Source organism: Oryzias latipes, chromosome 3 (assembly GCF_002234675.1).
Source record: "Oryzias latipes chromosome 3, ASM223467v1".
Taxonomy (NCBI): Eukaryota; Metazoa; Chordata; class Actinopteri; order Beloniformes; family Adrianichthyidae; genus Oryzias; species Oryzias latipes.
In genome coordinates this window covers 21,967,853-21,980,355 of record NC_019861.2, presented here as the reverse complement: position 1 = coordinate 21,980,355, position 12,503 = coordinate 21,967,853, and the positions used below count along the sequence as shown (strand labels likewise).

General features: G+C 37.5%; 1 non-coding gene across 1 annotated transcript; it reads left to right on the top strand.

Annotated features, from left to right (window-relative positions):
* The first annotated feature begins 1,658 nt into the window (after positions 1–1,658).
* Positions 1,659–1,760, top strand: mir9a-2 (microRNA 9a-2). The gene has a single exon (NR_107085.1). It is a non-coding gene; the product is annotated as a microRNA 9a-2 (primary transcript).
* Positions 1,761–12,503: the final 10,743 nt, after the last annotated feature.

The following is a 12,503-nucleotide window of genomic DNA, read 5'->3' as shown; positions in this document are numbered from 1 at the left end:
TATAAAAAAGGAAGAAACACCATCCAGGTTTTATTTCTGTACCTTTCTACCGCTGAGTGGCGCCAAAACCAGACATTTTCCTGATGGGTTTACTGAGTGGGGGGCAGAATCCAAGATAATCCAGTGTCTGATCATTAAAAACAACAAAAACAACAAAGCAGCACATTTAGAATTGATTTTCAGACAATTAAATATCGTCTGCTTGTTCCTTGGATTTCTGATGTATTTGTTACTTCAAGAATGTTTGTTTGAAATGGTTAACTTCCATCGGCCTCTTCCAAACACGCACAGAGCAGGTTGTTTCCTATTGGTCCTCAGCGTTTTGATGGCTGCGTGACGTCACCAACGGGAGGTGGAAGCGTTGAGCTCATTGACTGTATAAGAGACTCTTATACAGTCAATGGTTGGGCAAAAGGAGGCAGCGAGGAGATGAGAAGAAATGACTTGGGGGGGGGGGGGGGGGGTCTGTCCGCGCGCGGCAGCCTCAGGACCGCGGGCTCTGGCGCGCGCGTTTTTTGGACGCGGTGCGGGGATAAGATCGCGTGCGTCGCAGAGCATCTTCTCTCCCAACGGAAGTCAGAAACCCTGGAACCTCCCGATCCATACCAGCCATGCTTCATCTTCAGACCGATGTGCTGCTGCTGCTGCTGCACGAACGCTGTACGGGAATATCAGCTGAATGCACGCGGCCGCTCACCTGTTCGCCACAAAACTTGCGCACACCTGGAGGACGCATGATGGCGCACATAGAGACCCGCGCCTTCACGCCTGGATGCTATGATCTCATGGGTGGAAGAACGCACCTATCACGATCAGAAGTGAGGATTTGGTCTTGGTTAGTTTTCACAACCTGCTTTTCATCCTCGGCCTGCAGCGTTGGGGATCCTCTCGTTAAGATGGTTTCTCTTATGATTGGTTGCTGAAAAAAAGCACTGATATTCAGTTTGCAATGGAGAAAGTCTTTGCTTTAAGCTTTGAAAGTGCCGAAAAGTGAATATTTTTGTGTCTTATTTGACAAAGGACCCATTAGGCCAGTTCTGCATTAAACCAAAAGTAAACACAAACCAATTTTTTCAGGATACCCGTTTGTTTATAATACAAATTACTCTTTGCAACAGGCTCTGCTTTAGGTTTGATATATTTCAACAAGCATTGGCTCAATGACGTTTGTCAGCGTTTCCATAAGAAATGTAGTTTCCCTGTCAGCGCGTCTGTTCCCTAATTAAACCAGTGACAAACGTCAAACACGCCGAATGAAGAAAGGCGTCAGGTCATCATCGCGAGATCATCCAAAATAAGCTGTTTTCATTTTTATTTAGCACATGTATAAATAACCGTAAACTGACTGACAGGTCATGATCATCTGAAAAAAGCATCATCATTTGGAGGCATGAACTTCTGCAGAAAACTACAATGACAGTATTATATTATTAATATTTTTTTAGGTTTGACAAAAAAAAATGTATGGCTTTGACTTTGAGATTGTATTTGCAGCCAGACCTAAAACAAATGTGCTTTTGAGTCATCAGCAATCATGTTGATTTAGTAAAATATGTCAATGAAGCTGACAATATTTCGTTTTTAAAAAACAAAGGTGCATCAAACATGTTACATGTGTTAAAACTGTCTTCTTTCCCCATAGCTTTACATGGAGAAAATCAGTGGAGCCTGTTCCTGTCTTTGGTTATCTAGCTGTATGAGTGTGATTTACCCATCATAAAGCTAGATAACCGAAAGTAGGAATGACCTCTGACACCTCAGCTTTCATCATGGATGAGGAGATGCAGGAGATAAAAATGAACAAAAAGAAGAGCACTTTGCTGTTCAGGTAGGTGACTGCCAACATTTCCTGAATTCATTTAACTGAAATATTTCATCTCTTTGACCTCCTTGTATGAAACTATTTTTTCCCACTTCAGTGTAAAGGTTCACCGAAGATTATGTTTAGATCTTTCTCACAAAATAACAGATCACAAGTTTTGTAAAGGGCCGTTGATATTTCCGTTTTTTAAAGTTGGAGCTATCAAACTCATTTGTTTTCTGATAATATCCTGCTGCCATCACCTGTATTCCACAAAAAATAAATTAGATTTGATTTAATAAACTTGAGCTTGTGCTGTTCTTCTTTCTCACAAACATTCTTATATGGCAAGATTTCCTTAACTCATATTAGAAATTTGATTCTTCAATTTCACCATCTAAATTTAACGGAGTTTTATTTTTTTATTTATTTTATTAAAAGTCTTAATCACAATATTATAACCCACATGTTGCACCACATACATCTGCTATATCAGCACTCATTGCAAAGCCTTTTGCTTGTAATCTTTAACAAAGACAAGATTGTTTCAGTTATTTGTTTACTGTCACCTTCACAGGATGTAGTTGATGTTACTGTTTTTATTGTGCTCAGTTTGTTTCTTTAGACACTTTGGTAGCGGTCCATTAGACTGAAATCAGCACTATAAATATAAATCCACTTAAAGTCACACACCAGTACTTCTGTGGTGATCTGATTTCAAAAGCTCTTCAAAAAATTATCCAACTTTTTGTAAATCAGTTATTGATCACCAAAATCTGTTATGAGGAAGCTAGAAAGCCACTTACTTGACATCTCTGCTGGCAGAAAATCTCTTTTAGGAAGTAAAAGTTTAAAAAGGGGCTTAAAAACAGATGTCTCATATAAGGAAAGAAAAACGAATAATATTGGAAGATTTATAACATTTTCTGACTAGATTATCAATTAGCCTGGACTTTTAGTTTAATGCAACTCACCATTTTCTATATTTTCTTTTTGTTAAAATGAAGCATAAAAAATATGTAAAAACACTCACTTCGAGAGCTTCACAAAATTTCAAATTAAACAAAAAAATCGAATAATTTTTACACTTTTTAAAAATGTTCATAGTCCTATAGGATTATATTATTTTTATAATAATAATAATAATATTAATAATAATAATGACTGTTTTTAGATGTAAAATTAGATAGGTAAAGGTAAAAAATACACAATTCGAGGAAAACAACCATTGAATTGTTTGTTGCAAATTGATCATGAAACGATTTTTTTCGTTCGTTCTTTTATTTTTTTACTTGTTACTTTTTACCTGTTTTCCATTTATCTGTGAAGTCTTTCGATTTGTGTTTGCAAACAGATAATTGGTCCTTGAACAGGCTGTGGGGTCAGAGAAAAACCTTCACCAGCTGTTACAGAAAACTGTCCTTTAGAAGCTACAGGGCCCGTCTGATCGTCTTTATTAAAGCATTCTCGCTCACATCCAGCACAAGCGGCATTTAATTAACTAAAAAAAAAAACACAAGACAACGATCGGCCGTGGAGTACAATACAGGAAGCGGGCGCGCGACTGCAAGCGGTTAGGAGAGGAAGGCACGTGAGCACACCTGCACAGAAGGTGGAAGCGGAGCGGAAGGCCTGCTTAAAGGAGCAGCAGACTTCTGATGAGACCTGCAGCTCCACATTCACTCTGACTCAAAATGAAAACAGAAAAACACATACAGACACATTTTTGTATGAAATAAAAAAAAAAAATCACATTTGGGTGGAAAACAGTTTTAGCAGGTGCAGAGATTTTATGATTCTGAAAGAGTCTCTTTCATAGAGGTTTTTTTTTAACGTCATACATTTTGAATGATGATTATAAAATTACTGTCATTCAAAAGAAAAAAAGAACAGTTGAAAAATTCAGTGAACGCCTAAATTGCCACTAAAAATTGCGTTAATTCTGTTCACGTGGACCAATAGGAGCAGAGTCACTACAAGCAACCCCAAAGCAGGAACTGTTCAGTTCTCATCAATGCAGGCTGTAATTAGCCCCACAGTCTGGGGGAAGCTTCAACCACCAAGCAGTCTGGGATCAACTCCGTTTTTCTAACAATATCATAATAATTAGCGTGACTGCTTAATTCAGCTCCAAGAGAATGGCGTGCTGTATTCAATCATCTACAGTGGAGCACATTGAACAAAGATGCTACAGCTTTCAGAAAGGCTGCAGGTTGGGTTTTGTGCTGTACAGCTGCAGGAGACCTGTTGGCCTGTTAGTAAACACTGCCCCACATTATCATTCTGATCCTGCTTCCTTTCTACAATGGCTGCTTTGTGAAAGGAACACTTGACAAAGGTCTGCCACTGCTCGTTCCCAACATTGGATGTGTGGGAGGCTGCTGCAGTAAATGTTGGGCAGTGAGGTGGGAACGACAGTCCAGACAGTGGCAGATGCCTCCATTAGTGGCTGCGAGAAGCGCTCCTCCTGAAAACGCCGTCCCTTTGTCTTCTTGCCTGTTCATGTCTGCCCCTGACTCACAATGAGTTTGAGGGAATGTGCTAATGTGCGGGTCTGTGCCAAGGGGAACGTTAATGACAGCAAATGTAAAGAAACTATAAATTTTCCGCCTCCTCATCAATTACTTTACTATTTTTACTGATGCATTGTTTTCACATTTTTTCAAATATCTGCATTGAAAAAAAAAACTATGACATTTCAGAAACAGATTTGCTTCTGCATCACTCATCATCATTATGAGCATCAATCCATTAAAAGGCTTTTTCTGACGACAATGAAAGCTAAAAATATCCCTGACACTTTAGCAGCTGAAGTGACAGAACCTTTTTATGAGTTGAAGCCACAAAGTTTGTATGAATTTAAACAAATACAATTGAAACACAAAGTGGCCTCTTTGAAATAGGTGTGACCCGGTCCATATAGAAAAACCACAACAATACAATGACGTTGGAGCTTAAATAATGTCTGTTTGCATTTGCTTGGGCATTTATTGGAAGGCTTTCCTGACTGCCAAGTTGAAGGATTTAGTAAAAAACAGTGTAGAAATATGTATATGCATGTAAATGTTTATTAAATACCTTAAAATCCTCTTGTTGGTATTTGCCCCAAACTGACCTGATCTTGTCATACATTCAAATGTATGACGGAGAACTTGCATGTGTCATTAGTTTAGTTGGGGTGTGCTTGATTTATCCAAAAGGGAATTCTGATGACAGCTGTCAGAGGGATGGTGCAGACCTCACTTTTATTTCTACACAAAAATGAATCTGTATCAAAACTAGATCTTTCTTTTAGTGGAACCTGTGATGATCCTACTGTTGGTTTTCCTGAGACCAGGACTATCCTTTTCTCCCCCATCCCTGTTCCCTCCAGCAAAGATTCGGCAGCTGCTATCCTGTCTTAATCTGGGGATAAACATGATTATCTTGCAATGGCTTGTTCTTGGCTTTGTACCAGTGACAGGGGACCTTTCACAGCTCCTTTTTTCCCATGGTCGAGTGGGTCTGAGCAGCTAAGACCCCTGATGTGGAGCGGCCACCATTCATCAGCTTTAGGCAAAAGCAAACAAGCACATCACACGAGCCCACGGCTGCAAAATAAGTTGAATCTCATGGCTGTGTATGTGTCTGACAGACTTGTCTCCCATGCTATCTTTTGTTTTTTATCTTGTTTTTTTGTGCATGCCAATAAAGTTTTTTATGTTTTCAGAAACCTTTTTCTGCAGCAATTTTTCAAGATTGACAAAAAAAATGTATCTAATGCACAACACATGAAGTGTTAATTGTTTCAGCTTTTACTTTGTTGACATTATTACTTATAGCATAGTCTTTAAAGATCCAACTGTGGGTATAAACCAAATATTAATATGCTGTTATTTTCTTCAATTTAACTGTTTGTCTGGTAAAGAATAAGCTTCCATAAAATACAATAGATTAGATAGAAATACAATAGATAGAAATAGATTTTGGTATGTTTCAAATACCTGGCCCCTCCGTGGCCGTCAATCCGTACATTTGTTTAAACCAAATATTTAAATCAAAAACATAAGAAGATGTTCATTTCATATCACAGAACAAACTCTCTCAGGGTTGATTTCCATCGCCGCTCGCCAGTCCCTCCGTCTGTCTGTCAAGTTCAAGTTCATGGGTGTGAAAGTGTCTGGACTCTTCATTCAACGCCTTCCCCTGCCCCTTTTTTGCATGGGGTTACCATGACAGAGTGGTTGTGGGGTTGTTATGGCAGCAAGCTGGATGGCCTGGCTATGTGCTGTGAAAAGGACAGCCTGTGAGGAAGACCATGAGACTCAGGGCCTCCCCTCTCTACAGCTGGGTACACCCCCTCACCTTACAGCCCAAGCTTTTCAGACATCTCTCAGGTCCTGGGAACAGCCATGATTTTTACATTTATGGTGCACATGTACCCTTGTCAGCACACTCCCACACTAAATTAACATCATCAGATTCATCTTCCATCCACTCCAACTTTAAACTCTGCAGCTTAAGTTTTTTCAAGGAAACATTAACTAAGTGATTTTTTTATACACCAAAGAAACTAATCAATGCTTTTGAAATGTCTAAAAAAATAAAGTTGAATTTATTGCGAATATTTCAAAAGTCAGTCATTCCATACGTGTCTGTTTGTGCATGCATGTAGGTTTTTTTATGTTGCAGAAAAAGGAACATATTGATAATATTTTGAGGTCTCATTCCATCTTGAGTATAAAAGGCAGATCATTTGCATAAACTGCATGCTGTTTGAAGGGTTTGGGGGAGGCAGTCGCCCTGAGAAAAGATTTAAGAGGGCATTAAAAAAGAAAGCACAGTCCTGCATTGTTTGACCCATAGAAGAAAGGGGAGTTTTGAATCAGAGAGAGGGTGAAAATTGGCGGAGAAAGGGCCCTACCATGTCTCCCAATGGGATTAAATTGTCCAGGAACTCCTTTATATATAGTTTGTGACAGTGTGGCTGCATGATTGCTGGGCTAGACTCAGACTGCTCACAGTCCCAGCTCCCACCGAACCTTTGTGAGACAAGGGAGTTAGAATATTATCATGCAGCCAATTAAAGAGGAGATTATAAGACCAAGGTGCTTAACTTTGAATTGAACTGAATCTACAAATAGCATGAACATGTGTTAAATTTACTTTGTTTGTTTTTTACTTCTTTTTAGTACTTTTTTATTAAGTTAATCTCTTTCATTCAAAGTCTACATTAAAACATAGAATAGTTTAAGAGACCGAACTTGAACTTTAACTAAAGTTCCCTAATTGTTTATATGTATACAGTGGTGGACAAAATTGTTGGTACCCCTCAGTTAAAGATGGAAAGTCCACAATGCTCACTGAAATGACTTGAAACGTTCAAAAGTAACAATAAATTAAAATTTATTGAAAATTAAATAATCAAAATCAGCTATTACTTTTGATTAACAGAATTATTTTTTTCAAAACTAATAAAATAGGGCTGGACAAAAATGATGGTACCCATAACTTAATATTTTGTTGCACAACCTTCTGAGGCAATCACAATTAAACGGTTTCTGTATTTGTCAATGAGCCTTCTGCACCTGTCCACAGGTATTTTGGCCCACTCCTCATGAGCAAACTGCTCCAGTTGTCTCAGGTTTGCTCCTTCCACAGATGTTCAATGGGATCCAGATCTGGGCTCATAGAAGGCCACTTAAGAATCGTCCAACGCTTTTCTCTTAGCCATTCTTGGGGTTTTTTTGGCAGTGTGTTTTGGATCGTTGTCCTGTTGGAAGACCCATGACCTGCCACTGAGACCAAGCTTTCTGACCCTAGGCAGCACATTTCTATCCAGAATGCCTTGATGATCTTGAGATTTCATTTTACCTTGTACAACTTCAAGACACCCTGTGCCAGATGCAGCAAAGCAGCCCAAGAACAGAACTGAGCCTCCTCCATGTTTCACAGTAGGGACAGTGTTCTTTTCCTTGTATGCTTCATTTTTGAGTCTATGAACATAGAGCTGATGTTTCTTACCAAAAAGCTCCAGGTCTGTCTCATCTGTCCAAATGACATTTTCCCAGAAGCTTTGTGGCTTGTCAACATGCATTTTTGCAAATTCCAGTCTGGCTTTTTAATGATTTCCTTTCAACAGTGGTGTCCTCCTTGGTCGTCTCCCATGAAGTCCACTCTGGCTCAAACAACGACGAATGGTGTGATCTGACACTGATGTACCTTGATCTAGGAGTTCACCTTTAATGTCTTTGGAGGTTTTTCTGGGCTCTTTGGATACAGTTCCAACTATCTGTCTCCTCAATTTGTCATCAATTTTCCTCTTCCGGTCACGTCCAGGGAGGTTGGCTGCTGTCCTGTGGGTCTTAAACTTCTGAATAATATGTGCCACTGTCTTCACAGGAACTTCAAGCTGCTTAGAGATGGTTTTATAGCCTTTACCTTTACGATGTTTGTCTATAATTTTGTTTCTAATGTCCTGGGACAATTCTCTCCTTCTCTTTCTGTTGTCCATGTTCAGTGTGGTTCACACCTTTTCACCAAACAGCAACGTGACTATTTGTCTCCCTTTAAATAGGCAGACTGACTGATTATGGGTTTGAAAACAGCTGTGATGTCAATGAAAGGACATACCTGAGTTCATCATGACCCCCTGGGCAATTAGTCTTTTATGGAGGTACCATCATTTTTGTCCAGCCCTATTTCATTAGTTTTGAAAAAAAATAATTCTGTTAATCAAAAACTCAAAAGTAATGGCTGATTTTGATTATTCAATTTTCAATAAATTTTAATTTATTGTTACTTTTGAACATTTCAAGTCATTTCAGTGAGCATTGTGGACTTTCCATCTTTAACTGAGGGCTACCAACAATTTTGTCCACCACTGTATGTTATCTTCTTCACAATGAATTATAAGCAGAAAAATGTTCAACTTTTATTGGCTAAAGAATGTTTATTTACTATTTAATTCCAAGTGCTTTTAGGTTAAAAGACAAGAATATATTTATGAATATATATATATATATATGAATCCATGTAAACTCTTTCAAAAAGCAGCTTGTTGTATGCGTGTGTGAACATTATTCGTATTGTGAACATGTTGACATGTGGACATTTTTTGGAGCCAACAGGTGTGTTATAACATCTGAGTGTATTACATCTGAACCTCACTGTAATGAGTATAACCATCCAGAAACTTGTTGCTTTATGCTGCTTCATGGTTTTACCCCCCTTCTATAATCACCCTCCTATCCCCTCCTCTCTAATATTCCTCTCTCTTCCTTCCTCCTTTCCTTTTCTGTCCGGTCCAACACAAAAGATTTTCAAATATGATTGAAATGAATAAAGTTTGACCTCGATTACAAAAGGGGTTTATTCAGACATTTGTCAGAAGATTCATGACCTCCTGTTGTTAAAATAAAATATGTCCAACACAAGAGACCTTCAGCTCTCATCTGTTTGCCCAGCTGTTGGACAGGACAAGTTAAAAAAAAAAAAAAGGCAGCTTGTTTGTTATTTTCACGTTTTCACGCAGCTTTGTCACAATTTACCTTCAGCTGAAAAGTTCATTCAGTGACTATAGTGTCTTCACTTTGCGGTTACAGTCTCCACAGTTACCTAACGGGCTTTTCTCCCCTTCCATAGCTCCACAGTATTTAACAACATATGTTTTACTCCCTCATATCTTCATATGTTATTGCTTGGATACTGAAACACCAGTTTTTTGTTGTGTATAATTCAATTATTAATTGTTTGCAAGAGAAAATAAGTATTTTATTATATTGCACATAAAATAAGAGGAAGTGCTTTACAGCAAGTAAAGGTTAACAAATAATCTAAGAAAGGAAAAATAAAACTTGCACAGAAAAAAAAACAACCTAAACAGCATAAATGTTTCAGTATATTTATTTTAGACAGAACAGCTGACTGTCCAGAGTTTTGTGAGCAGAAATAAAACCTAAACCTGTTTCACATCGGATCAAATCATAATTAGCTTAAAGTAAACAAAAAACTAGATTGCAAATTTGAAAAAATAAAATAAAATAAAAGTTGAGAACAGTCTTAAACTCAAAAGAACACAATGCAAACTTGAAGGAATCATTGAAATGCGAAAAGTAAAATAGTTAATTTGAAATAAAAAAATACATATTTTAAACTAAAAGAAATAAATGAAATAAAAAAAACAACAACTCATAAAATCAATACAAAATTCTAAACCATTTAATTTTTAGTATAATAAAAACCCCAAAATCTTTTTTCAATTTTCATTGCATTACAATACACGAGTTCTGTCAGCACCTTGGACAGAGGCAGTTGATTGATAAGAAACACAGCAAAACAACGTGACTGATACTTTTTGCTGAAAGGAGGTTGCAGACAAGCACTTGTTGCTGCAGGGCCCAAGGGTCATGACCTCTGACCCTCTCTGGACACAAATTGACCCGACACAAGTCGTTTTCTTCCCAACAGGTTTTGTGATCATCAACATCTTTACAATTTCCCTCCACTGGTGTGACACCTGACCCCAGATGAACTTAACACGCTCAATAATAATTTGTGAATGTGTTCACACAAACGACTGTCTCTTTTGGGATTTCCAAGTCAGGTCCCTTTTTTTTACCTTTCAGATTAAATCATAGCTCAAGTTTACAATTTACTTTAAAAAAAATAAAAGAGATTCAAGTTAATCATCTGCAGATTTAAGCATGATCTAATTGTTTTTTGTCCTCTTGAATGTAAGCTGTATGCTGCATATTCCATATTTTATCTGTGACTTACATGGGGATGCAAATGCACATTTCTTTAAGGAAATAGTTTAAGTTTGTGTTGCAGCTGTCTCAGAGCTGCCCTGTATTACAACACCCATTCCAAGCAGTGGTGAGCAAGAAGGGGTGAGACATTTTGAATGAACTCAGACGCGGCTCATGAATGAAGAGCAGGCTGCTGCAGAGCAGGCTTGTGTCTGTGGATGACTGTGGATGATGGTCTAGTCATTTATATCTTCCAATTCAGTGAGCTTTAGGTCTTGTTCTCTGCATTTGCATGAGAATGGGAACAGGTCCTGTGAACTTCCCCAACCTATTGACCCAGTTCGCCAGACATGAATAGCACTGCTTTAGGGCTCCCCAGTATCTCAAACAGGCTTTAACCATGCCTTAAGTACCAATCATGGTAATTTAATACATCTTAACCACCGGACAGTTTGCTGGAGCCCTAACTGCAGTTTGTTTTACGCACTGAGTGATTCTCATGTCATCAAGAAGAAATTTGCTTCAACCCCACAAGTTCTTTCTCAAGATTAAATAAACCACAGATTGATATAGTAATTTTATTAGGAAGCATTTTGGTCAAGAAAAGAAAAGAAATGATAAAGGCTTGATTTAGATAGATTCAGAAAAACTGTCTGCAAACTAATAGGTGAAGACATCCAAGTTTACTGTATCACAGCACAAAGAGGGAGTTTAAAGACGTTTCTTAGAGACAGCATTGAATTATATTTGCGTAACCCTTGTGCTATCCTAGGCACTTTAACATTGGGAGTTGGGTCATCTAGACCCACTAGACAGTGCTCTGAATCCTTTTTCTTCAATGATTTGTGATCTTCACTGGTGTCCATGGATTACATGAAATCTTTCCACCTTTATCCACCTTTGTTATGGTAGGGAAAAAATGTCAAAGTAAGGGTGGGGTCATCTAAGAAAGCACAAGGGTTAACCCTTGTGCTATCTTAGATGACATTCAAAATTAGCATTCAAAATTATAAAGAAAATACTTCCTTGTGAATCATGTGTTCAGCTAAGATTAATATAGAAAAAAGATGTAAAACTGGAAAAAAAGATAGTTTAAACAAATATTCAGTCAGTCAATTGTGATTTATTTATGAAAACAGTGGGAGGTTTATTAGTCTTACCATGTGTCTGTGTGTGGAGTGCACATGTGTGTTTGTGTGAATGGATGTGTAACAAAAGAAGTTTAAAATGAGCCAATTTAAAAATGAGCAAGCATAAACGGCTTAAACAAAGTGAAGGTCTTCACAATGTACCATTTATTCCAGGACTCCACTTAATTTAGCGAACAGAAAAAACACTGAACAGTATTATTGATATAATAAAGAGGTCAAAGCTAAGTGTTCTGTGACAGAATAAATTCTGTCCAGGGTGTGGCCTGCACTTTTAAGACAGAAGCAGCCTAAAAGTAGCACAAAATAATGTTTTTGGTTGAGTAATTAATAAAAACAAGAAAAACAAAGAACAACAACATCTGAATTTTATGGCCTTTTAAAAAAAAGAAAGGAAGTGTCTTAAAAAAATGAAACACTTCCTTCTGCAGTCTAATTATATGTAAGCATGCTTTGACACTACTTAAAAAAATTAATTCTAATAATAAAACCCAAAGGAGACTCTGTTTGAGCTTAAATTTCAGTTTCATTGAGAAAAATAATGAATTAAACATAAAAGGCTTTTGTAAAAATTAGTCGACAAATTAAGTGCTCAATTTTTATTGAATTTTAAAATAAGAAACTAATTCTTTCTTCTGTTCTTTTGGTTACCTGGAGTTTTTCATGAGTGGGATCAGTGAAACAAGGTTTAGCTAAAGTGAAAATTGCATCCATTTCTCCTTTTATTTCCTTTAAGTAAAATGTCGTGTATTTTGTTAAATGAGCCTTTAACTGTTTTATAATAAACTCAAATGTATTTAAATCAAGAAAAAATCAAACATATGT